This window comes from Pleurodeles waltl, chromosome 1_2 (genome assembly GCF_031143425.1).
Source record: "Pleurodeles waltl isolate 20211129_DDA chromosome 1_2, aPleWal1.hap1.20221129, whole genome shotgun sequence".
Lineage (NCBI taxonomy): Eukaryota > Metazoa > Chordata > Amphibia > Caudata > Salamandridae > Pleurodeles > Pleurodeles waltl.
In genome coordinates this window covers 1,219,310,980-1,219,336,918 of record NC_090437.1, presented here as the reverse complement: position 1 = coordinate 1,219,336,918, position 25,939 = coordinate 1,219,310,980, and positions in this window count along the sequence as shown.

Below are 25,939 nucleotides of genomic sequence, written 5' to 3'. Positions count from 1 at the left end.
CAAGTCTCTACAGTGGGTGGTTTGCCCACTGTACCATCCTGGGGAGTGCAAAGCCACAGTCTCTCAAGTCTCTCCAGTGGGCGGTTTGCCCACTGCTTTATCCTGGGGAGTGCAAAGCCACAGTCTCTCAAGTCTCTACAGTGGGTGGGTTGCCCACTGTACCATCCTGGGGAGTGCAAAGCCACAGTCTCTCAAGTCTCTACAGTGAGTGGGTTGCCCACTGTACCATCCTGGGGAGTACAAAGCCACAGTCTCTCAAGACTCTACAGTGGGTGGTTTGCCCACTGTACCATCCTGGGGAGTGCAAAGCCACAGTCTCTCAAGTCTCTACAGTGGGTGGGTTGCCCACTGTACCATCCTGGGGAGTGCAAAGCCACAGTTTCGCAAGTAGATAACAGCCTCCACTGGCTCTGGAGGGGGACTGGTGCCCAGACTGGATTGGTCTCCCTGTGAAAGTTCCTGTCCCGTCACTGTCCCAGCTGCACATGGGATGACGATGCTTGATGTGGCGATCTTTTCATTCTTCCCCGGTGCATGCCCTGTTCAGCGGTGCTTTGCCATGGCGGTTCTGGACTGTTCAGCGGTGCTTTGCCATGGCGGTCTCTGGACTGTTCAGCGGTGCTTTGCCATGGCGGTTCTGGACTGTTCAGCGGTGCTTTGCCATGGCGGTCTCTGGACTGTTCAGCGGTGCTTTGCCATGGCGGTTCTGGACTGTTCAGCGGTGCTTTGCCATGGCGGTTCTGGACTGTTCAGCTGTGCTTTGCCATGGCGGTTCTGGACTGTTCAGCGGTGCTTTGCCATGGTGGTTCTGGACTGTTCAGCTGTGCTTTGCCATGGCGGTTCTGGACTGTTCAGCTGTGCTTTGCCATGGCGGTCTCTGGACTGTTCAGCGGTGCTTTGCCATGGCGGTTCTGGACTGTTCAGCGGTGCTTTGCCATGGCGGTCTCTGGACTGTTCAGCGGTGCTTTGCCATGGCGGTTCTGGACTGTTCAGCGGTGCTTTGCCATGGCGGTTCTGGACTGTTCAGCTGTGCTTTGCCATGGCGGTTCTGGACTGTTCAGCGGTGCTTTGCCATGGCGGTTCTGGACTGTTCAGCGGTGCTTTGCCATGGCGGTTCTGGACTGTTCAGCGGTGCTTTGCCATGGCGGTCTCTGGACTGTTCAGAGGTGCTTTGCCATGGCGGTTCTGGACTGTTCAGCGGTGCTTTGCCATGGTGGTTCTGGACTGTTCAGTGGTGCTTTGCCATGGCGGTTCTGGACTGTTCAGCGGTGCTTTGCCATGGTGGTTCTGGACTGTTCAGTGGTGCTTTGCCATGGCGGTTCTGGTCTGTTCAGCGGTGCTTTGCCATGGCGGTTCTGGACTGTTCAGCGGTGCTTTGCCATGGCGGTTCTGGAACGGGCATTGGTGTGTGGCATGACGTTCCCTTATAGCCCAGCAGGGCTGTGGCATCCGGGGCCCTCCTGGGCAGTGACTCTGGCGGTGGTCTCCTGACCAGTTACGATACTTGGGCCCTCCTGGGCACTGACTCTGGCGGTGGTCTCCGGACCAGTGATGATACTTGGGCCCTCCTGGGCAATGACTCCGGTGGTGGTCTCCTGACCAGTGACGATACTTGGGCCCTCCTGGGCATTGACTCCGGCGGTGGTCTCCGGCCCAGTGACAATACTTGGGCCCTCCTGGGCACTGACTCCGACGGTGGTCTCCGGACCAGTGACAATACTTGGGCCCTCCTGGGCACTGACTCTGGAGGTGGTCTCCGGACCAGTGACGACGGTGCTGGCGGTGGTGTCCCGACCGCCGGGAAGGATGCCGCCCTTCTCCGCCGTGATGCTCACACCAGGCTGTGCAGACTTCCTCTGGCCCTTCCCCACCTTTGGAGGAGTCACAGCTGACTCTGCAATCCCCCTGGGACCACTGTGAGTTGTTTTGCCTCCAGGAGTCTTCACAGGGTCCCGTCAGCCACTTTCCAATTTCAGAGCCTTTACAGGGGGTGGGCTGCCAGTGCCTTGGCTCCGGGTCACACTGCCTGCCCTGGTGGCCGGTGCACTCCACACACCTTGAACAGGCACCACTGGTATTGGAGGCTTTTTGGCTGAGGTGCTATGACGGGACTGATGAATTGGAGGGGGGTTGGGGGCAAAAAGGTCAACTTCACAGAGGGACAGTTTCTGACGAACACTGGGATGGGTAGTTAGAGGGGGCCTGGGAGTGGAGGAAGAGGAGGTGGTTGTAGGAGGTGTCACTTTATGTGTTTTGGGTGCAGGTGCTGGAGACTGTCGTGAGGTGGATGGATGTTCGGTGTGTGGGTGCCCTCGTTTGTGTACTTTGGGAGGGGGCGTCACAGACACACTGGGAGAGGACACAGGGGATGTGTAAATGGGAGTGGGGTTGGTGAGTGCAGGTGAGCGGTGTGTGGTGCTGTGTGTTCTGGTGCGAGTCCTGGTGCCTGTAGATGTAGTGCATGCAGGTGAGAGTGTAGACGACACTGGGAGGGAGGAGGGAGAAGAGGAGGAGGGGGACACAGTGGAGGCAGTGGATGTTGCTGTGTCTGCATGTGGGTGATGCTTGTGTGTGTGACTGTGGGTTGTGTGGTGCCTATGTTTGCCTGAGCTTCCCTTGTGTGTTGACTTGTGTGCATGCTGGTCTGTAGGTGTGCTTGGGATGGGCTGGGGTACAGGGAATTGGGTCTGGGTGGAGGAGGTTGGAGGGGGGAGGCTAGACACAGGGACAATGGCTGCCATCAGTGCTGAGGTCAGAGATTGCAGGGTTCGCTGAAGGACAGCCTGACCAGAATGAATGCCCTCCAGGAATGCATTACCGTGTTGCAACTCCCTTTCTACACCCTGGATGGCATTCACAATGGTAGACTGCCCAACAGTGAGTGACCTGAGGAGGTCAATGGCCTCCTCACTGAGGGCAGCAGGGGTGACTGGGGCAGGGCCTGAGGTGCCTGGGGCGAAGATGATGCCCACCCTCCTGGGTGAGCGGGCACGGGGCGAACGCTGAGGGGCTGCTGGGAGGGCGGTGCTGGTAGGGGAGGTGGCGGCTGTACATGTAGAAGTGGGGCGCACAGATGGTGCCGCCACCACAAGGGAGCTCCCATCGGCGGACGAGTCCGTGTCGCTGCTTGGTGATCCGGTGGCCGACGTGAAGCTCCACTCACCCTCTGTCCCACTGGTGCAATCTGAGTCCGTGGTGTGGCCCTCCATGGCCATGTGGGATGCAGCTCCCACGTGCTCCGGTGCCACTGTACCTCCGCCTGATGATGCTGATGCTCAAAAGAACAGGGAGAGCACAAAAAGGGGGGTGGGGAAGACAGAAGAAAGACAGGTTGAGTGCATGGCATACCGCTACCGTTGGCGGACAATACAGACACAGCAGCCCCCTGCACTACGCTGTGCTCCTGGCCTCTGCAGATGTCATTTCTGGGATCTGTCCTACATGGCTATGGTGGACATCTGCACACATGGATGCCACAGGGGCATCTATACCTGTACTTGGCACTCTACTGCGGTGTGTTGGAGTGCCATATGACCTGCATTATGGAGGGGCCTAATCTACGTTTTTATGCCTGACCTAGGTACACCCACAGGCCTCCTCCCCCACCCAGACCCCTCCACTGCGCGCAAAGTCCGCTGAATGATGTTGTACTCACCCCCTTGTGTCTGCTGTGATGCCCTCAAGCGCCCATCCAACTCCGGGTATGCCACCGCCAGGATCCTGAACATCAGGGGGGTCATGGGGCGACGGGCACCCCTCCCACGTTGGGAGGCCACCCCCAGCTGAGCCTCCGCCGTCTTCTTGCTCCAGCGGCGAATGTCCTCCCATCTTTTCCGGCAGTGGGTGCCCCGTCTCTGGTGGACCCCCAGGGTCCGGACGTCCTTGGCGATGGCACGCCAAATGTCCTTCTTCTGGTGGGCGCTGACCTACATGACATGCACAAGGGAAGAAGAGAAGTCATTACCAACTGCACCGTCGATGTGAGTGGCCCCCCTCACTACTCTAGCCATGTGTTCCATTCATTCACATGCATTCATGTTCCCTGAACTCTGCCCCCTTCCCTCTTACAACCAGCCCTCTCCACCCAGGCCTAGCCCATACAACGTGCTCCATATGTACTAACCTGTTGGTCTGGAGGACCGTAGAGTAGGGTGTACTGGGGGAGGACCCCGTCTACCAGTTTCTCCAACTCCTGAGCAGTGAAGGCAGGGGCCCTTTCCCCAGACGCAGCAGCCATTGTCTCTTCCAGACCGAGGTCACAGCAGCACTTGCAGTGTAGGTCCTCTCCTGTCGAAGATCAGGTATCTAGTGATTGAACAGATAGAAAATGGCGGTCATGTCCGCGGCGGTGACGTCCGCGGTGGGGCGTATCTTCACAGCCGGCGCACCTGTTCATTGGCTCCTGGGACCCATAGGGTCCTATGTTAACCAATGCAGCATTGCGCCACGGTCTCCTACCGCGACGGTGTGCAACGCCAACGCAGTTACCCCACAATCCCATTGTCCCAGTTTAGAGGTCAGGCAGCCGCCATTTCAGGGGCCCACATGGCTTCATTTACTTCTGCGTCACACATAGCTAGGCCTACACTCAACACACATGCAGGAAGGGTTTTGTGTTTGGTGTCGTCTTCTGTGTAACTGTGAGTACATACCTGGAAAAAAATGTACTTGATCGTCGCTGTTGTCCTTCCTAGGCACCGTCAGCTGGAACATTTAAGAAGATGGCGGAATGCTCCGGTGTACCGACCGCTGGTGGACCTGTTGACAATGGAGGAGCGACATTTAATCGTCACCTACAGGTTTGACCGTGCCACAATCCAGGAACTATGTACCCAGTTGGAGCCAGACCTGATGTCACCAATCCGCCATCCCACTGGAATCCCCCCTGACGTGCAGGTGCTGTCAGTGCTCCATTTCCTTGCAAGTGGGTCATTTCAGACAACAGTGGCCATGGCATCAAGGATGTCCCAGCCTATGTTTTCCAACGTGTTGTCCAGAGTGTTGTCTGCCCTGCTGAAACACGTAAGGAGATACATCATTTTCCCTGAGGTGGAAGATTTGGCTACAGTGAAAGGTGACTTCTATGCCCTTGGACATATCCCCAGCGTCATGGGTGCAATTGATGGGACCCATGTAGCTCTGGTCCCCCCCACAGGAGTGAACAGGTGTACAGGAAGAGGAAGAGTTATCATTCCATGAATGTACAGATGGTCTGTTTGGCAGACCAGTACATCTCCCAGGTTAATGCTATTTTCCCTGGCTCAGTGCATGACGCCTACATCCTGCGGAATAGTAGCATCCCTGATATGATGGGTCAACTCCAGAGGCACCGTGTGTGGCTATTAGGGGACTCTGGTTACCCCAACCTGTCATGGCTCTTGACCCCAGTGAGGAATCCCAGCACCAGGGCAGAGGAACGCTATAATGAGGCACATGGGTGGACTAGGAGGGTGATCGAATGCACCTCCGGCCTCCTTAAGGCCATGTTCAGGTTCCTCCATATGACAGGTGGTTCCCTATTCTACTCACCAAAGAAGGTGTGCCAGATCATCATCGCCTGCTCGATGCTTCACAATCTTGCTTTTCCACGGCAGGTGCCTTTTCTGCAGGAGGATGGTCCAGATGACGGTGTTGTGGCAGCTGTGGAGCCTGTGGAGCCTGTGGACAGTGATGAGGAGGAAGCTGAGGAAGAAGACAACAAAAACAGGGAGTCAGTCATACAGCAATATTTCCAGTGACACACAGGTGAGAACATTTTCATTTTTACCATTACATTCACTGTCACACGTCCTCCTCTATCCTGTGTGTAATTTCTTGGGATTATTTGGTAACTGAGTTGTTTCTTTCCATTACGGTTTCACAGGTGTAGTTACCAACGTGTGTCATCTGCATGCATCCTTGAGGGACATGTGATGTGTGACATTGGTATGTTGCCTTTACAACTAATACCGCTTTTTGACGCTGTCATAGATATTACATTTTACCAATTCATAGACTGACTCCAGATTGTTTTGTGTTTCAAGGGTGTTTATTGAAGTGCTAAAAAATGGAGGGGGGTTGTAAAATGGTGATGGGTGATGGCGGAGGAATGTCCATGGCAGAATCCAGTCTATTAGTCTCACAGGTGCACTGCCCATATGGGCATAGGAAGTGGAGTTTGGGCAGTTTAAGTATGGACAGAGTAACAAAGAGGGACAGTGGGGGGACAATCAGGGTGGTCTTATTTCCTGGCGGTGGTCTTGCCATCTTGCTCTGTCCTGTTCCTGGATCACAGGGACCGCTTGCGTGGTGGTTGTCCGTCTGCAGGGGGTAGGGTGCTAGTGTGGTGGTCCTGTGGCGGGGAGTCCTGTCCACTAGCGCCGGCGGAGGTGGTGGGCAGTTCATCGTCCATGCTAGTGTCAGGGGCCCCTTGGAGTGCCACGGTGTCCCTCATGGTCCGCTGTATGTCCTTCAGCACCCCTACGATGGTGCCCAAGGCGGAGCTGATGGTCCTGAGCTCCTCCCTGAACCCCAAATACTGGTCCTCCTGCAGGCGCTGGGTCTCCTGAAACTTGACCAGGACCGTCGCCATCGTCTCCTGGGAGTGGTGGTATGCTCCCATGATGGAGGATAGGGCCTCGTGGAGAGTAGGTTCCCTTGGCCTGTCCGCCCCCTGTCGCACAGCAGCCCTCCCAGTTCCCCTGTGTTCCTGTGCCTCCGTCCCCTGGACTGTGTGCCCACTGCCCCCAGGTCCCTGTTGTTGTTGGGGTGGTGGGTTATCCTGGGTTCCCTGTAGTGGTGGACACACAGCTGATTGACCTGTCCCGGGTAGGGAGGTTTGGGCCCGCTGGGTAGGTGCTGTGCTGGTGTTACCAGAGGGTGGAAGGTCAGTGTTGGGCTGTGCCTGTGCAAGGGGAACCAACTGTCCCGAGGCCCACGATGGTCCGGGCTGGTCATCAGGCTCCAGTAGGGCAGAGCTGCTATCGTCACTGTGGTCTTCTTCTGTGGGTGGAGTGGAGTTGTCTGGACCCTCCGGTGTGGTGACGGTCCTTCGTGATCCTGCAGGGGCATAAGAGCATGATTATTGCATGTGTGTGTGTGATGGTGTGCAATGGGTGGGTGTGCGTGTACCCCAGTACAAGCATTCCTGTGTGGGGGCTTGTGTGATGATGGTTAGTGGGTTGTTATGGGTATGTGCATTGGGCATGCTTTCGTGATGGGTGTCCATGCTTAGTTGTGTCATGCAGGGCTTGGTGTTGGGATGTGTAGTTTGTGTTATTAGTACATTAGTGAGGAGTTGGGGTGATAGGGGAGGGTGTGAGGGTGGGGGTGTGTGATAGCATGCAGGTAGGGTGGGGGATATGATAGTTAACAATTGACTTACCAGTGTCCATTCCTCCACCGACTCCTCCGAGGCCCTCTGGATGCATGATGGTCAAGACTTGCTCCTCCTATGTTGTTAGTTGTGGGGGAGGAGGTGGGGGTACGCCGCCAGTCCGCTGAACCGCGATGTTGTGCCTGGAGACCATTGAACGCACCTTCCCCCGTAGGTCGTTCCACCTCTTCCTGATGTCCTCCCGATTTCTTGGGTGCTGTCCCCAGCGTTGACCCTGTCGACTATTCTGCGCCATAGCTCCATCTTTCTGGCTATGGATGTGTGCTGCACCTGTGAGCCAAATAGCTGTGGCTCTACCCGGACAATTTCCTCCACCATGACCCGGAGCTCCTCCTCGGAAAAGCGGGGGTGTCTTTGGCGTGCCATGGGGTGGTGTGTGTGATGTGTGGGGCGGTGTGAGTGTTGATGTGTGTGGTGATGTGTAGTGGTGTGTGGTGTTTGGTGCGTGGATGTTGTGTGGGTGATGGTGTTGTGTGCCTCTGTATGGTGGGGTTGTCTTTGCTGTGCTGTCTCTCTGGCCTTCGTCTAAATTTCTGGTCGTAAGGGTTCGTGGGTGATGTGGGTGTGTGTTTTATATTGTGTTGGGTGTGTGGGAGTGTTGTTTGAATGTGTATCAGGTGTGTGTATTTGTAATTGTCCAATGTGGCGGTGTTTTGGAGATGTGTGTGTATTTTGAGCGCGGCGGTGTGTACCGCCAATGGAATACCGCAGTTGAAAGACCGCCGCGTGGATTCATGGGTCGTAATAGCATGGGCGTGTTTCTGTTGCCGTGGAGGTGGAGGTTTTGTTTTCGCCAGTTTATCACTGACTTTTGGTGTGGCGGACTCGTGTGGGTGTCTGATTTTCGACGGATTCCGAAATGTGTGTCATAATACCTGTGGCGGGATTCAGCGGCCGCGGCGGTGTATTGGCGGTCTTCTGCATGGAGGTAAGCGGCTTTTACCGCCAATGTTGTAATGACCCCCTCTGTGACCATAGGCATGTTACACGCATCACAAATCTCCAGCAAACTAGATGTGTAACATTACACAGAGACAAAGTGGGTGTGTAGGTGCTGTTTATTTTAAAGTGCTGAAGTGCAATATTTAAATAGCCCAGGTATGTGACCCCAGTAGTGTAAAGCATTCTATTCTGACGCAACACAAGTACAAGGTTGAGGGACATGTCATTGGACATGCTGAGATGAAGTGTTGTTCAGTGCAGAGAAACATGAATTGCCAATTCAGTAGTGAGAGACAATTGCAGTCCATAGTGAAAAGGTTAACAGTGTGTCGGTGAAGAGTGCATGTCACCAACTGTAGCAACACCAGCATGTTGTCAAGCACAGGACAAAGGAAAATCAGTGCCCATGCAGCATGGGCTGGTGCTTCCGGGGTACTCCTACGGGTGAAGATGGTCTGTTCCACATCTTCATCCTCTGATGTGTGTGTCACCTCCTATGCCCTTGATGGTGGTGCTGGTAGGTTTGAGGGGGCAACACACACTTCACTGGTTGGAGAAGTGGACCCCAAATACCCGGCAGCTGCCATCTGTGGCACTACATATAGCATCACTGGAGCAAGGAGGAGCTGCTGATTATTGTGTATGGCAGCAACATCCCTGTAGTAGGCAGCTAAGTCTGCCCTGAGGGAGGCCAGTTCCTGGTACATGGAGTCCTGCTTGTTGTCATTCATACAGCAGCAAGATTGGGAGGGCAGCTGTTGTGGCAACTCCCTCACAGCAGTGGTTAGGTCCCTCACACACTGTTGGACTCCATGCAGTAGGGATTGTGTGACTTATTTGGCTGCTGTCTGTTCTGCGGACATCATCATGCACATGCGCATCCCCTCAAGGCTGGCTGCCATAGTTTGCATCCCCACCCACACCTCCTTGGCCAGCTCCTGCTGTATTCCCACTACTGTCCTCTCAAAGGTGATCCCTGTGTCATCAGAGTCCTCAGCTGTGTTTGAGTTGGCAGGTCGTACTATTGGGGTGGTGGGTGGGTCCTCTGGGATGGCTGCTTCATAAATGCTCCTCCTTGCGACTGGAGGTGGTGTCTGGAGGGTTCCCAGGACATCTTGGAGGGTTTCCTGGCTGATGGTTGTCAGCTGGTCATCTAGGTCATCAGGGTAGTCCAGGACAGGCAGATCCACAGGAGAGCCATCATTCTCTGCAATGAGATATTGTACAAATAGTGTGTCTGTGTTGTGCCAGTTGTAATGTGACGTCACTGACTTCCTATTAGTGGTACATTGTCATCTTGGTTCCCATGCATTGTTCCTGTCATTAATGTTTGCAGTTTCTCAGCCCTGTGCCCCACCTGCATGTCACATGTATTGTGGGCAGTTTGGGCAATTGTCTGCGTCACATCTTCTAGGTGTGGGTTCTGTCCAAATTGTGGTTTGCCACCTTCTTGTCCTCATCAATCCTCCCTCTGCTTCCATTTGCATGGTGAGGTCTTGCAATGATTGTTTGTGTGCTGATGCCACAGCACCACACATAACAATATGGCCTCTAGTTTACATTCTGACAATACCAGCTGTCCTGTGACACCAGACCAGTTTCACGTTCTACCCTACCCTCCTGGTCTGCTTCAGCACTTCCACCAGCCTTGGCATGGCAGTGAACCCCCTTGCAAACGTTGTTGGTGTTGTGTTGTGCTGTGCCCCTGGATGCCCCTGCACAGCCCATGCACCTGACATGGGCAGTGCAGGAAGCCCCGTGCCGTGCCCCTTTGCCCTTTCCACTGCCTGATTTGCAGGGCTGACATGCATTGTGTAGTAGGTATGTGCCTCCCCCTTCTTGCACTTGACATTTAGGCATTTTGATCCCCCATGCAACTGACCCTGCATATGTGTTGTTTCCTGGTAGTCTGCGCTGTCCTGTCCTACAATACCAGTGACGATTTCCTCCAGAATGGCAGCTGCAACCATCTCCTCCATCTCGTCCAAGTCTTCTTACGGTGCTGGACTCCCACCTCCGGTCTGCAGTGCTGCCTCCCTGTTCCTTGCCATTTTTTCCTTTGTCCTCCGCTTGCGGTCATGCCAGCATTTCCTGCACTCAGTGACAGTTCTCCTGACCTCTGCCACATTGTTGATCTTGTCCACAATTTGTTGCCAAATTGCCTCTCTCCTCCCAATTGGCAATTTAGAGGTGATGAAGAGTTGATGCTGGTGCTCCGTCACCTCTCACCAGTATTTCAGGCTCCTCTGCGCTGAAGCAACACTTCCTCTTGTTGTTGTCTCTCCCCTGGGTCTTGTCTGTGTCATCCTGGCTGGTTCCTGGTTGTCTGGGGTCTCCCTGGGGTCTCTCCTGGCTTCTGGGATCCATTTTGGGGGTCCTTTCCACCGTTTGCGTTGCTTTTTGATGCTATTGTGGGGAAAGATGGCGCATATCTGTTTTGCGATGTATTTCCATGTCGTAAACCGAATTAGAGTCATTTTTCCTGCATGAAAGTAATTTTGTCTTACGACAAGGTGCAGTGGTTAGGATCGGGAAAAATTATACTCTACCCTATTCTTAGTGCCACCCAGCGTCAAAGTATAAATATGATGAACGGGTGGCGTGCGCTAAACTTTTTGATGCAAAACTGCGTTAGCGCAGTTTTACAACAAAAAGTATGAATCTGGCCCTAAGTGTCCAATATTTACTTTAGTCACAACTCAGACTCCACAGCTATGTCCAAATTCAAATGGTCCAGCAGCATGAATCAGATGTTTGTTTCCCAAATGTAAAGGATCTTACCATGACAGTGCATTATAGGGTGATGTAGTCAAAAAGCCAGCTGAAGAGTCATATGTACCTTCACTGGGGCAGAAGTCATGTAGATAAATAAAATGTGTCTACTTTGTCTCACAGATCTCCCTGAGGTATATAGTGAGGACACCAATGTGGAGGGAGTGGATTTTGCCAACATGACAGCAGAAGAACCCATCCCTACAGACAATCACCCAAGCACCACACCACCCCACTGTAGCACCATGTCACTGTCACCACAGGCCGCAGCAATGGAGAATGATGATGTCCCTCTGCTATTAAGACCCATCCCACAGCTAAGTGTAAGCCAATTGAAGTGTCTTCCAGTGCGTATGTGCAGGAGGCATAGTAAGGCATGTGATGCTGTTGAAGATGAAAGCAACACACAGGTGTTTGTTGGTTTAAAGTCAATGCCTGCAAAACAAACATTTGAAAATAATTAGCCAGAATATGCAGAGCATGCATCTGAACATATCTGTTGGCCTGAACACTATTTGGACACAATTGGCAACAAAGTACTCCAATGTAGTGAGTCTGACCACTGAAATACAAGAATTGTGCCAGCAAATGAGGGCCAACCGTGCCTGTCAGAGGCATCAGGATCACTGTGCTGCAGCTAGAATGGACTGGCTAAGTCATTCTATAGGTAGATTGGCCACTTCTACTACCATTCTCTTCTGAAGAACTGTCACATTGCAGGTTGAAATGGGACACTTTAGCTGTGACGTTTCCAGGGGCCTAAGACAGCTCACCTCTGCCGTATAACTGTTACAGATGGCACAGAGTGCAGAAGATGCCCCTCAGGATAGTGAGGAGATATCTAGAGTGAACAGCGTATCAACCACTGATGCACATGCTTTGCGCCGCAGCAGCCATACTCGTTTTGGAGACCAAGCTGGGACAGGGCATGTTGGACGTAGTCGCAAAAAGCATTAATGTATAAATATTTGTGGCTTTGCAGTTTCACATGGCTATTACTTGTTTGGTGATGTAACCAACACTATTTTGTATTGTATTTACCACTTGGGAATGATACAGTTCATATTTACACTTCAAAAAGAGTAGCCTTACATTAAAGGTTGCTTTAGTTACCAAAACTGTTTGTGCTTGCATCATTTCAGTGAACGCAGTGTTACCAGAGGCTTACCTTGCAATGTAATGTCTTGCTATGTGATTCTGTCTGCATCTCCTCTCCACTGCTATGGTCCGGTCCCCAGGCTGTAATATTGGGGCTTCTGGCTCTTCATCTTCTGAATCTGTGTCCTCCAAATTGAGGAGTAGGCAGCACCTGATTGCTAAATTGTGTAGGATGGCACAGTTGCCACAATGTTTCAGGCAACATCTAGGGCATACTGGAGTGTTCCTCCACTTTTGTGAAGGCACCGGAATCTTGATTTGAGCATGCCAAACGTACATTCGATTTACACCTCTAGTGCGGAGATGGGCAATGTTGTATTATCTTTCATGATGGGCTGCGGGGGCTAGGTATGGGGTCAAGATCGAAGGTCATAACACAAATGCACTGTCTCCTGGGAAAACAAGGATGAGTGTGAGCATGGCAGGAGCTGTTGTTAGACAAACACATATTTGTCCTTTATGTTAAACCATCACATCACCTACAGGCATCATCCAACTCCCCACGTTCCAGGTCTTCATACACTAAACTGTGCCTGAAGATGTATTGTCATAGGTGCTCCCTGGGTATTTGGCCACTATGGGGGTCATTCTGACCTCGGCGGTAAAAGGCGCTTACCGCCGGTCAGAAGACCGCCATAACACCGCCGCGGTCGCGGTAAACCGCCACGGTCATTCTGACCCGCTACTTGAAAACCTCCAAAAACCCGACATCCACAAAAGTCCGCCACACCAAAGGTCAGCGAAAAAATGGCGATGACCAAACCTCCACCGTCACGCCAACAGAAATACGCCCATGCCATTCCGACCCACGAATCCACGCGGCGGTCTTTCAACCGCGGTATTCCATTGGCGGTACACACCGCCGCGCTCAAAATACACACACCCTTACAAAACACGACCACATTGGACATTTTGAAATACACACATCTAATACACATGTACACACCACTCCCACACACCCAATACAATATAAAACACACACCCACATCACCCACAAACCCCTACGACCACAATTGCGAATCAAGGACAGAGAGAGACAGCACTGCTTAGAGTAGACCATCACACAGAGGCAAATCACAACATCACCCACACAATTACCAAGCACAAAACACCATACACCACCACACACATCACACTCTACAACACATACAACATCCCTCACCTCATCCACACCACCCCATGGCACCCCAAAGACACCCCAGGTTCTCTGACGCATAACTCAGGGTCATGGTGGAGGAAATAGTTTGTGTAGAGCCCCAGCTATTCGGGGCACAGGTGCAGCACACCACAATTGCTAGGAAAATGGAGCTATGGCAAAGGATAGTGGACAGGGTCAACGCGGTGGGACAGCATCCACGCAATCGGGAGGACATCAGGAAGCGATGGAACGACCTACGGGGGAAGGTGCTTTTCATGGTATCAAGACACAACATTGCGGTGCAGAAGACTGGCGGCGGACCCCCACCTACTCCCCCAGAATTTACAGCATGGGAGGAGCAAGTCTTGCACATCCTGCATCCTGACGGTCTCGCAGGAGTATCTGGAGGAATGGACTCTGGTAAGTCAATTCTTAACTACTACTTCCCACCCCCACCTCACCTGCATGCCAGCACATACCCCCACCCTCACCCCCACCCCCATCACACCAACTCCTTGCAAAAGGCTCACCATCACAACCCACCCATCCCAACACCAAGCCCTGCATGCGACCACAAAACATGGACACCCATCACCAAAGCATGCCCACTGCACACACACATCACCCCCCCAAGCCACCCTCACAAAAGCCCCCACAAGGGAATGCCTGCACTTGGGTACACGGCCACCCACCCATCACACGAAATTCCACACACAGAAGCAATAACCATACCCTTATACCCCTGCAGGACCCGAACGCCACCACACCGCCACGGAGGGTACAGAGATGTCCATCCCACCCCCAGAAGAGCCCCCCAGCGATGACAGCAGCTCTGTCTCCCTGGACCCAGATGATCAGCCCGGCCCATCGGGGACCTCTGGACAGTCGGTTCCCCACAGACAGCCACAGGCTACACCAGACCTAACCCCCTCTGGGAACACCAGCACAGCTCCCACCCAGCGGGCCCATGCCTCTGTCTCCAGGACACGTCAATCAGCGGTGTGTCCGCCACTACAGGGCACCCAGCTTGACCCACCACCCCAACAACAACAGGGACCTGGGGGCAGTGGTAGTGGGCACACCGTCCAGGGGACAGAGGCCCAGGAACACAGGGCAACTGGGAGGGCTTCTGTGCGACAGGGGGGGACAGGCCCAGGGAACCCACTCTCCAAGAGGCCCTCACCACCATCATGGGAGCCTACCACCACTCCCAGGAGACGATGGCTACGGTACTGGCCAGGTTCCAGGAGATCCAGGCACAGCAGGAGGAACGGTACATGGGGTTCAGAGAGGAACTGAGGAACATTGGTTCCGCAATGGGGACCATCGTCCTGGCCCTTAACCAGATAGTCACCACATTGCGGGACCATGTGGCACCCCAAAGGGCCCCTGTCACTAGCCTGGACCAGGAACAGCCTACCACCTCCGCCGGCGCTAGTGGACAGGAGGCCCCCACACAACGACAAGCCACCAGAACCCCACCTCCTGCTGAAGAAGAACCACCCCGCCAGCGGAACCCGAGATCTCACAAGAAGACAGAGTAGGATGCCAAGACCCCCGCCAGCATAAGATACCCCCTGATGTCATCCCACTGTCCCACATTGTCACTCTGTCCAACCTTTAACTGCCCCTGCTCCATCCTTCCACAGGCATATGGACAATGCACCTGTGAGACTGAGAACAGGACTCTGCCATGGACATTACTCCACCCCCACCCATCACCGTTTTACAATCATGTACCTATGTGTAGCACTTAAAATAAATCACTTATTGCACTTAAAATAACAGGAGTCTGCTTGTATTCTTAACAAATGTATTACCCATAACGGTGCAATAATGTTCAGTTACATTGTGATGACAACATACCAATGTCAATAAGCTTTAGTCCATGGGCAAACAAAGCAGAAGTCACGCAGTGGGTCATACAGCTCTGAAAAGGGATGGGAAAGTCAAAATTCAGTTAAAACGAACTGGGGGGAAACACAGACAGTAGAGACGCAGGAGGCCTTAAGTAAATGTTAAATGGCGTGGGTGATTCTTACCTGTGTGCTACTGAAAATATTGTTGTATGACTGTATCCCTGTTGTCCGTGTCGTCCCCGTCGTCTTCCTCCTCTTCACTCTCCACAGGCTCCACAGCTGCTACAACACCACCATCTGGACCATCCTCCTGCACAAAAGGCACCTGGCGTCGCAAAGCAAGATTGTGAAGCATACAGCAGGCCACGATGATATGGCACACCTTCTTTGGTGAGTACATTAGGGATCCACCTGTCATATGCAGGCACCTAAACCTGGCTTTCAGGAGGCCGAAGGTCCTTTCTATGATCCTCCTAGTTCGCCCATGGGCCTCATTGTACCGTTCCTCTGCCCTGGTCCGGGGATTCCTCACTGGGGTCAATAGCCAGGAGAGGTTGGGGTAACCAGAGTCACCTAATAACCACACACGGTGTCTTTGTAGCTGTTCCATCACATAAGGGATGCTGTTATTTCGCATAACATACGCGTCATGCACTGACCCAGGGAACTTGGCATTTACATGGGAGATGTACTGGTCAGCCAAACAGACCACCTGGACATTCATAGAATGATAACTTTTTCTGTTTCTGTACACCTGCTCACTTTCTTTGGGGGGAACCAAAGCCACATGGGTCCCATCAATGGCACCAATGATGTTGGGGATATGTCCAAGGGCATAGAAATCCCCCTTCACTGTAGCCAAATCCTCCACCTCAGGGAAAACAATGAAGCTCCGCATGTATTTCATCAGGGCAGACAACACTCTGGACAAAACCTTAGAAAACATAGGCTGAGACATCCCTGATGACATGGCCACTGTTGTCTGAAAAGACCCAGTTGCCAAAAAATGGAGTACTGACAGAACCTGCACCAGAGGGGGAATCCCTGTGGGTTGGCGGATGGGGGACATCAGGTCTGGCTCCAGCTGGGCACACAGTTCATGTATAGTGGCTCTGTCAAGCCTGTATCTAAGTATAATATGTCGTTCTTCCATTGTCGACAGGTCCACCAGCGGTCGGTACCCGGGAGGATTAATCCTTCTCCTCGCAAGTCCCAGCGGACGGTGCCTAGGAAGGACAACATGGAGCAGAAAGTCAAGCAAACCACAGGTTCGTTCACACAGCTTGCACAGTAAAAGAATCGCAATGCATTGAAAGGCTTGTATGAGTGGCAATGCACGGCCTAGGCCTGTGTGACGCAGTTGAAAGTATGCCATGTGGGGCCTTGAAATGGCGGCTGCCTGACCTGTGAAGTGTGACAGTGGGATGTGAGGTCAATGCGCTGGCGTTGCACGCCGTGGCCGGTAGGCGGTCGAAGACCACGGTGCAAAGCCGCATTGGTTAACATTGCACCCTATGGGTTTCAGGAGCCAATGACGATGTGCGCCGGCGGTCGCGGTACGCACCGCCGTGGTACGCACCGCCGCGGGCGTGACCGCCATTTTCTATCTGATAAATCACTCGAGACCTGATCATCCACAGGAGAGGACCTATACTGCAAGTGCTGCTGTGACCCCTGCCTTCACATCTGAGGAATTGGAGAAACTTGTTGATGGGGTCCTCCCCCAGTATGCGCTACTCTACGGTCCTCCAGACCAACAGGTTAGTACACAGGGTGCACGTTGAATGGGCTATGCCTGTGTTGAGTGGGGTGGATGTAAGATGGTGGGGAGGGGAGCGAATGAGGAGTGCAACGCACGACAGATGAGAGCATGTGCCACATGGCAAGGTTGGGGAGGGGGGGGCCACTCACATCGACCATGCAGAAAAGTGATGATATTTCCTTTCCCACCCTGTACATGTCACATAGGTCAGCGCCCATCAGAAGATCGACATTTGGCGTGCCATCGCCAAGGACGTCCGGGCCCTGGGTGTCCACAACAGACGGGGCACCCACTGCTGAAAGAGGTGGGGGGACATCCGCCGCGGGACCAGAAAGACCGCTGAGTCTCTGCTGGGGATGGCCTCCCAACGTAGGAGGGGTGCCAGCCGCCAATTGACCCCCCTGATGTCCCGGATCCTGGTTGTGGCCTACCCCGATTTGGATGGGCGTGTGAGGACATCACAGCAGACACAAGGGGGTGAGTATCAGCACATTCTGCTATCTTTGCGCGCAGTGGAGGTGTCTGGGTTGGGGAGGAGGGCTGTGGGTATCTCTAGGCCAGGGCGCTTTCTGTAGGCTAGTCCCCTCCGTTAGGCATGGCCCTGTGCCCCCGCCCCCCACCTCTGTAGGGTGCCAAGTACAGCTATCCATGGTCCTGCCTCACCCATGTGTGCATTTGTCGTCCATAGACCTGTAGGCCTAGTCACAATAACTGAGTAGTGTACCCCGATTGCGCGGCCTAGTGCTGGGGGCTTCTGTGTCTGTCCTCTCCGACGGTGTTGCCAATGCATGCACTCAACCTGTCTTTATTTCTCCCCCCCCTTTTTTGTGGTCTTCCTGTTCATGTGTGCATTAGCATCATCAGGCGGAGGAGAATTGGCATCGGCGCACGAGGGAGCTGCATCTCACATGGCCCCGGAGGGCCATGCAACAGACTCCGAGTACACCAGTGAGACGGAGGGCGAGGGGAGCTCCACAACGGGGACCTGTGGAGACGTCAGCGACACCGACACGTCCTCGGAAGGGAGCTCCCTTGCGGTGGCGGCAACATCCGTGACCACCGCCACAACAGGTACAGCCGCCACCCAGCGCACCAGCCCCACCCTCCCAGCAGCCCCTCAGCCTTCGCTCCGTGCCCGCTCGGCCAGGAAGCTGGCCATCTCCTTCGCCCCAGGCACCTCAGGCCCTGCCCCAGTTACCCCTGCTGCCCTCAGTGAGGAGGTCATTGACCTCCTGAGGACCATCATTGTTGGGCAGTCTACCCTTTTGAATGCCATCCAGGGGGTAGAAAGGGAGGTGCATCGGAGCAATGCATACCTGGAGGGCATTCATTCGGGTCAGGCTGCCCATCAGCGATCGTTCAACGCTCTGGCCTCAGCACTGACGGCAGCCATTGTCCCTGTCTCAAGCCTCCCTCTTCTAACTGCCTCCACCCAGTCCCAGTCTCCTGTTCCTCAGCCTATCCCATCCACACCATCAGACCAGCCTGCACACACCTCAACACCCAAGGGCAGCTCATCCAGACATAAGCACCACAGATCCCTCAAGCATTCACCCAAGCAACATCCAGATGCAGACATGCCAACAGTCACTATCACCTCTGTGTCCCCCACCTCCTCGTCTCCCTCCTCCCTTCCTGTGACGTCTCCACTCACACCTGCATGCACACCACCATCAGCCAGTACTTCCATCACCAGCACACCCTCCAGTACAGTCCGCACACGTGCAGTCACCACCCCCACTGCCATTTACACGTCCCCTGTGTCCTCTCCCAGTGTGTCTGTCACCCCCTCTTCCAAACCACACAAACGCAGGCAGCCACCCACCCAACAGCCATCCACCTCACGACAGCCTCCGTCACAAGCACCTGCACCCAAAGACAGCACACTTGACTCTCCTACAACCACATCCTCTTCCTCCACTCCCATACCCACTACACCTACCCGTCCCTGTCTTTCAAAATTGCTTTTCCTTTCCAACCTTGACCTCTTTCCAACCACTGACCCACCCCCTCCACCTGCTAAGAGTCCAAAGAGCACCTCAGCCACCACCAGCCCTGCATCTACTATGCCCATAGTGCAGGGCTATTGGAGTCCACCAGCTCCTAGGGCAGGAACATCGGCCAGCAGCAAGGGGACAGCCAGCCCACCCCCTGGGAAGAGGACAAAATAAAATAAGGGCTGGCGCGACAAGCCTGAGACGGCTGCCACCAAGGACAGAAGCCTTGCCCCGTCACCTGCCACATCATCAAAGGGAGGCAAGGGCCACAGAGCTTCAGCGAAGGAGGGCAAGGGCAGCAGGGCAGAGAAGTCAGGCAGCAGGCGAGCTGACCAGGAGGGCCCCACCAGCCCCATTCCGGGAGTGACGGATGACACCCACTGGCCCAAGACTCCATCACAGGAGGGCCCCGCCACCGCAAGGTCGAAGGGCGACTGATCGGGAAGTCTTGGCCAGGTCTGGCTCCCTAGAAAGACAGGACAAGCACCGCTGAACAGGGCCCCGCCGTGAGAAGCACCGTTGAACAGGGCCCCGCCGTGAGAAGCACCGCTGAACAGGGCCCCGCCGTGAGAAGCACCGCTGAACAGGGCCCCGCCGTGTCAAGCACCGCTGAACAGGGCCCGCCGTGTCAAGCACCGCTGAACAGGGCCCCGCCAAGACAAGCACCGCTGATCAGGGCCCCGCCGTGTCAAGCACCGCTGAACAGGGCCCCGCTGTGTCAAGCACCGCTGAACAGGGCCCCGCCGTGAGAAGCACCGCTGAACAGGGCCCCGCAGTGAGAAGCACCGCTGAACAGGGCCCCGCCAAGACAAGCACCGCTGAACAGGGCCCCGCCAAGACAAGCACCGCTGAACAGGGGCCGCCGTGTCAAGCACCGCTGAACAGGAGCCGCCATGACAAGCACCGCTCCGCTGGGCCCTTCCTGTCAAGCACCGCTCCGCTGGGCCCCGCCGTCTCAAGCACCGCTCCGCTGGGCCCCACCGTCTCAAGCACCGCTCCGCTGGGCCCTTCCTGTCAAGCACCGATCCGCTGGGCCCTTCCTGTCAAGCACCGCTCCGCTGGGCCCCGCCGTCTCAAGCACCGCTCCGCTGGGCCCTTCCTGTCAAGCACCGCTCCGCTGGGCCCTTCCTGTCAAGCACCGCTCCGCTGGGCCCCGCCGTCTCAAGCACTGCTCCGCTGGGCCCTTCCTGTCACGCACCGCTCCGCTGGGCCCTTCCTGTCAAGCACCACTCCGCTGGGCCCCGCCGTCTCAAGCACCGCTCCGCTGGGCCCTTCCTGTCAAGCACCGCTCCGCTGGGCCCTTCCTGTCAAGCACCGCTCCGCTAGGCCCTTCCTGTCAAGCACCGCTCCGCTGGGCCCCGCCGTCTCAAGCACCGCTCCGCTGGGCCCTTCCTGTCAAGCACAGCTCCGCTGGGCCCCGCCGTCTCAAGCACCGCTCCGCTGGGCCCTTCCTGTCAAGCACTGCTCCGCTGGGCCCTTCCTGTCAAGCACCGCTCCGCTGGGCCCCGCCGTCTCAAGCACCGCTCCGCTGGGCCCTTCCTGTCAAGCACTGCTCCGCTGGGCCCTTCCTGTCAAGCACCGCTCCGCTGGGCCCCGCCGTCCCAGGCACCACTCCGCTGGGCAACGCCGTCTCAAGCACCGCTGGCCCATTGACAGTGCCGGTTCTGTCGAGCAGGTCTTCACGAAGCACTCTGGGCACCATGCCTCCTCCATTACCAGTGGAGTCGGTTATCCATCTGATGGACTGTGGCTTTGCACTCCCCAGGATGGTCCAGTGGGCAACCCTCCCACTGTAGAGACTTGAGAGACTGTGGCTTTGCACTCCCCAGGATGGCACAGTGGGCAACCCTCCCACTGTAGAGACTTGAGAGACTGTGGCTTTGCACTCCCCAGGATGGTCCAGTGGGCAACCCTCCCACTGTTGAGACTTGAGAGACTGTGGCTTTGCACTCCCCAGGATGGTACAGTGGGCATGGAGGCCCCTCGTGGATCTGGCGTCGTGGACTCATGTGGCTGAGGTGCCCCCCCTTCCCTTCCCCCTGAGGTGCCTGTAGTTTTATCATCTGATGCCCCTGCAGTGTTCTCTCCAATGGTATCCGGTCTCCTGTGTGGGCTTTGCCCATGTGTTTGTACACATTGGCCCACGGACTATGGAAATTTAACTAAATGTGCAGGACTTATTGCCTAAGTTTATATTTTTCACTATGTTCATTCTTTATTTTGTATATTTCATATTGCATATTTACCATGACTTCAATGAACCTATTTTATACATAAATTTGAACGTTCATTTTAATTATGTCTTTGCATTATTCCGGGGGGTTTGGGGGGTGTCACTCTGACTTGTTGCTCTGCATTGGTGTGTAGGTATTTGGGGGGGGGGGGGTGTGTGGCGTATGTGTGTGCCCGTAAGCTTTCCTCCTCCCCCCTCCCCTGTGTCGTAGGTGCAGTACTCACCGTTGTCGTCTGCGCCGGCGTTCGTACTCCTGGTAGATGAGCAGGTAGACAATAGCTGGTAGGATGTTTAATTCGGGTTCCATGCTGTCCTCCTTCCTCGTGGAGTGTGTTTCGATGAGCGTTTTCCCGTTCGTAGTCTGTTTCCGCCGTGTTTTTATCGGCGGGGCTCCCGCCCCGGAAAAGGTGGCGGATTGGTGAGTTGTGATAGGGTGGGCGGTACATTGTGTGCCGCCTGCCTGTTGGCGGTGACCGCCAACCTGTTTGTCTGTCCCGCCGTGGCTGTCGGTGTGTTAAAGTGGCGGGCTGCGTTGGCGGTTCCCGCCAGGGTCAGAATTCCATTTTTTTGACCGCCTGCCTGTTGGCGGGTTGGCCGCCGCTTTATCACCGACCGCCAGGGTTGGAATCACCCCCTATATCTGTGATGACATTATGGGCACTACATACCACCTGGATATTGAGGGAATGGATATTTTTCCTGTTTCTGAATAGATATTTGATAGGTTCTGGGGGAAAAATGGGTGTATGTGTCCCATCTACTCCCCCTAATACAGGGATAAGTTGGCAAGCCTGTAAAAATTGATCTTAGAATTGTGCACTATGTCTGCATCCCTGGGGAGGTCTATGTAATTGTTCTTGTGATCGAGCATGGCATCTTGGAACCTGTTGAAGAAAAGTGACAGTGCACTTTGGGACACCCCACCAGAAACTGCAATCACCCACTGGTAGCTACCCGAGGCCAAAAGGTGCAGTGAGCTTAACACCTGCAAATGCATGGGGATAGAGTTGATGCACAGGGTACTGGCTTCTAGGGGGGTTTTAGCATATTTATCAAATCTACAATCATAGCACTACTCAGCCTGTATTTCTCATAGATTTCCTCCTCTGACTGCTGGAATAAGTTAAGCCTGGCTCTGAAAATTCTCTCCTGTCTCCTCCTCCTCCTTCTCTGCTGAGCATCACAATAACATAAAGAGGAGCCATTGTGTAAACCCCTGATGCATTCGGGGCCACTTTGTATACTTTACACACAGTTACCATTGATTAGAATCAGTGCAAAATTGGATGTGAAAAGGGGCGTTTTTGTTACGAGTCGCAATTTGTGACAGCCTCAGTCCTACAGTTTGGGGCTTGCAAATACCAATTCTCTATCTGCGAGTCCAAAACCCAGTCGCTAATGATACAGATTTGCAAATTGGTTGCATTTCTATTTATAGATACTGAATTGGGGGTTTTACACACCAAAATGCTATTTTTTTGGTTGCAAATAGGTTTAAGACCAATGTGCAAGTTGCAAAACATTCATACATCTGGCCCCCTAGTCATTCTGAGGGGAAGCTCACAAAATAGTATGGTGTCACATGTATCTGTCATAGAGCCAAGGAACATTGTTTACTTTCAACAGCCTACCATTTGTTATGTGCCTAATAATAAAAAACTGAATGCACAGAAGGCAACATTTAGTGAACCAGAGGTTTGTGCTTATTAGACACCATGGGTTCTTCTAAGTTGAGCCATCATAAGCCATGGTTTAGGTGAAATAACATGTGAATTAAATACTGTGCAATGGGTTATGACACTGTGAACAAATACACCTTTTGTGTGGTCACCCCTATTTGTTCCTGCTGAATTGTATTACTGGGTTTTAGACTCTGCACATTGGGGCTTTGCCATCCAGTGCCCAATGTATGTCCTCCGGCCCTACAATTTGTAGAATTTGGTGAATACCTGATTAGCTTATTTAGCATTTCTACAATGCCATGGTACACAGTGTGGTAATACACTACTTGCATGAAAAGATAAATGTCTCCTCTATACTGCAGCACTTATTGTACTATTCACTAATGTGACAAAGGAAAATGTCTTCTGACCCGTAGTATGATTGTGGAGTGCAATACCTGCAGTGCAGTCTGCTAAAATAGTGCTTTAAACAGGTAAAACTCCCTTTTAAATATTAGTAAGTCATCCCAATGTACGCATTGTAAGCACAAGGTAGGGTGCATGCTATGTAAAAGTGGGACATGTAGAAAATTAATGTTCCCATGTCCTCACAATGACAAGGCCGTAAAAGCTACTGTCGCTGTGGCAAACCTGGTTGTCCTATGTAGAAAACCAAACTACAGATGAAAATACTAACACTGCTATCTTGGGAATAGGACCAGCTAGAAAAAAAACCCAATTATTTTTATAGTTATCAAAAATCCAATTCAATAGTGAAGGTGGATTTTGAATAAGTATTAAAGAAAAGTACCTTTTATAAAGTTATGTTTTCCCAGCCTGAATTTCCTGGATGCTAATATGCATGAACTCTTAAGCTTCTCTTAGCCTGTTCTTGCCCTGAATAAGGTATGAATGAAGTGAGCATTTCCTCATAGGAACGCAAAACAGACTGAAATGAATGGGAAGAAATTACTCCTTTAAACTCTGCAGAAAATTTAGAGTAGGGGATGTGTGCACTTGAGGCACGTCAAAGGGAGAAAAAAGGATGCACAGACAATTCTTCAGTATCCCCTGTCTAGTTGCTGACGGGCCCTTCTTTTGTCCTACCAGTCTTCTGTCTCTGGGATTGTTGGGGGTGCAGTGCCTGCTTCAAACCGGATTTCAGTGTTAGATGTACAATGGTGACTTCCCTATGACACTCCCACATACGCTGCCAGCCGTCAGAGCCCAAGTATAGTTTTTGAAAGAAAATGCCCTTACATTTTGGGCTCATTTGCAGTAAGGCAAACAGGAACTGCTGCACATGTAGGTAGGTCAGGGCCTATGAACCTTCACTGCATTGGTTAATTAGGAGCTAGGATGGTCTTAAGGTGTCCACCACACACAGGCTGGTGAGCCCCCAAAGCTGGACCTTTACCCAGTCTTCATCAGAACACTGCTGGACTTGTGAAAAGACACCAGACAGGCTGAACCTCCTGCATTTGACATCTGTGATCTGTGAGAAAGACCTCAGGATGTTAGACCCCCCTTGTCACTGCAATCCAGTGACACAAAGATCTCCAAGGATCATGAGGATGAGATCCTGGCTGGCTCCATGAACTTTAAAAAACTGAAGAGCCCATTCCTTTGAAGAATCCCATCTGACTAGTGGAAATGCGATTTGGACTGAACTTTGCTATTGCTCTCTGACTGACACCCTCAGAACTTCTAAGGGCTCCTTCTTTAATCCTGGAGGCCTTGGAAGTATACTTCTGTGGTTTTGATGGCACCAAAAGAGCTTTGGAAACTTTTTTCGAAACCTTTGTAAAAGACCTTTAAGCAGACAGAGCACACAAATTATCTGATTATTAGTTCCACACTGATAGATTGATTTTCCGGTTTGTCCAGCTGGGTGAATAGTTATTAATAAGCAAAAGAGCAAAGTCCCTTTTCAGATTGGGACTTAGAAACTGTTTGAACTTCCCTATATCCAGGGTTTTCCCACATACAATTTTTGAAAAATCTTTAAAAATTCATACCTCTAGTTCCACTTATTGGAATTTTTTATTTTGCTGGCATTTTGCTTATTACATTGTTTTGATTTGTATAAATTGACGTGGGTTTTTTTCTGTTGTAGTTTCAAATTTTTAACTGTTTGGCACTTCTGAGTGCTTAACACATTTTCTCTAAGATAAGCCTGTCTACTCTCTGCCACAGCTACCAGGGATTGCACTGAGGTTCAAATTACTGAAACCTTTGACTAGGACCAGCAAGATAGTGGCTTTATTATTTGTAGGGGACACCAGCCTACCCCATCTAATAAATCACTTTCACATGTATCAGTGTTACTGTGCAGTTAACAACTGTTGACAGCTTTTGTGCCAGAAAATATGTCAGATTGCTGTAATTTTAGGCCAGAATGCTACCATTATAGGTTGGGGTGCTTCCAATAAATATGTTTATTGTCACTGAAATATTTAGTGCTGCTACAATAATGTCAGAGTTCTGCTTTCATATCTAAGATTTTCGTTATAACATAGCTCTAAAGGATCCAGCTTTTTTCAGTTTAAACCATTTTTTTTATTGAAAAACTGAGTAACTGATAGCCGGTTATGAAGGCACATTACCAGTTACTTTGTAAAAACATAACAGGCTGCATGTGTGAGAATATAAGTACTTGAGATAGGTAGATATTACCGGGAGTTAACAACCATAGTTACTACTTTACCAAATCAAGCATCTTTGTAATAAGGTCCCTGAATGTGCTCTAGGCAAATCAGCCAAGTCAAGGAGAACAGGGAGGGAAAAAAAAGGAAAAAGGGGAGGGGAAAAAGATGGAAGAAAATTGCTGGTGTTTGCAGTGAGGGCAGCACCACCAATCTGCTGATGAAGTATATTGCAAGTGTGTAACTGGTGGTTTGGGAATGGTGGTTTAAGTGTGCTGGAGCATTATTGAATTTATGGTGGATCTATTTTTTGTGAGTATGGGGCAAGTTTGTTCCATAAAACGTGCGTGCGTGATGTATTATGTAGTGTGTTGTACATGGCATAATCTGTGCTCCT